At 41.9% G+C, this 1,734-nt stretch overlaps 1 non-coding gene across 1 annotated transcript; it reads left to right on the top strand.

The window, feature by feature from the left end:
* The first annotated feature begins 1,627 nt into the window (after window positions 1-1,627).
* On the top strand, window positions 1,628-1,734 carry LOC133284724 (small nucleolar RNA R71). Its single transcript, XR_009747931.1, has one exon. It is a non-coding gene; the product is annotated as a small nucleolar RNA R71 (small nucleolar RNA).

Raw genomic sequence — 1,734 nt, forward strand, 5'->3', positions numbered from 1 at the left:
CACAAATGCAGGAGGGATAAAAGGGTTCTGAGTTGAATGGAAGTAGTAGAACTTGAAGAAATCAGAGACCGAGTTTAAATAGACTGTGGATGAGAGAATGAAAGGTTTCTGGGACGTGGAGGTTAAGGAGAGGAGGTTGAAGAGGTAGTGGAATGGGGACGTTACAGAACGAGTGGTCAGCAGTGGGTGACCAGTTACTGATGGGATGAGTGTGAGAAGATGGAACGGTTTAGGTCAGGACGTGGGAGAGAGGGAAAAGGAAAGGGTGAAGTTGTCTTAATGGTTGAGGAGACGGTTGCTTTTTCTGCGCGCGTTTCCAAGATTTGCAATGAATACAAATAGATATGGATGCGTATCTTTTTAAGTGACTCAGCAGGGACAGGTGTCCCAGTCACTCTTATCTCCTAACCCAGGGAACGTTCCCTTTGTCTTTTCCTAACTAATAAATAAATAATTAACTTAAATAAATAATAAGAAAACATGCAACAGTGAGTACTAAATAAGAAAAAGGGAACGTACTAACCTATCACCTATTATTTAATAAATTTAAATGAACATGTAACAAAACATATAATTATATCTATATATATATATTTTTTTATATTGGGATTGTGTGGTCAGGGACCACCCCAAAACTACGTTCCTGGAACGGAACGTACTTTATTTGGACTTTTTGGAGAGGAACATCAGACGTTCCCTCCTTTTTGGGAGTTATGTGGTTATGGATAACCACCCCAAAACTTTGCTCTTTGTCAGAGAGCAAAATGTATCTACTGGGTTGCCTCCCAGTCAACGCTTAGTTTAATGTCTTTAGCTAGACATGGTACATACCTCTCAAGGGGTTTCAGAAATGGTTGAGGGGACCTCAGTGTCCCCTGGTAGTGATCCTGGTGTTCTGGTTTGAAGGTTGGCAGCAATCTGCCCCAAATGGGACTCAATGTTCCTGACCACTGAATCATTCCTGGTGACATATTCCTTGACATAATTTTATAGGGTGTTGATGTGTTGGTCATCTCTGTGGAACGGAACGTAGTTGTTTCTCCTTTGTTCAAACGTTCCACTGTTGCTACCTTGCTGATACTGCTGCTGATTGTTGTTGAATGGTCTCTGGTTAATAGGTGGCCTCCATTGGGTGTTGTGGTTCTGATCCTTAATGATAGTTCCTCCAGGGCTTGAATGTGTATTTCGTCCTACTTGTTGATTGTCTCTGGTGAAGTTCTTATTGCCAAAATTTTCGGCATAACACACCAATGCAGTGGATGGGCAGTCTGTTGAGTCATGAAGGTCACCACAGGCTGAGCATGGTTCTATTTCAGTTGCTGTGAGTTGTATGACTTCCATCCTTGGTGCTGCTTGGTCAGCTCTCAGGTTCTTCACTTCATTCATGAGTGATGCCAGCTGGGCTTCCATGGCTGTTTGTTTATCCAGTTCTAGCATGCCTGGCTTCCTTACTGGGCTTACTCTGTCTATTGGCCATTGGAGACATCTTTCAGCAGTCCCTTCTATGATTTCGTACCTTGATTCAAGTGTTCCTGTAAAGAAATATCCTCCTGCAGCAAAATCTAGGTGAGATTGAGAAGTATAGTCAAGTCCCTTATAGAAAAATTGTAACACTCCCCAACTCTCTACCCCATGGTTTGGACATTTTCTTATGATATCCTTGTATCTCTCCCATGCTTCATAGAGATTTTTTCCATGAAACATTCTGAAGTTAGAGATTTCATCTCTAACATC

This window comes from Gastrolobium bilobum, unplaced genomic scaffold (genome assembly GCF_033153095.1).
Source record: "Gastrolobium bilobum isolate Gb01-03AN ecotype WA unplaced genomic scaffold, APGP_CSIRO_Gbil_v1 utg62821, whole genome shotgun sequence".
NCBI classification, from domain to species: domain Eukaryota; kingdom Viridiplantae; phylum Streptophyta; class Magnoliopsida; order Fabales; family Fabaceae; genus Gastrolobium; species Gastrolobium bilobum.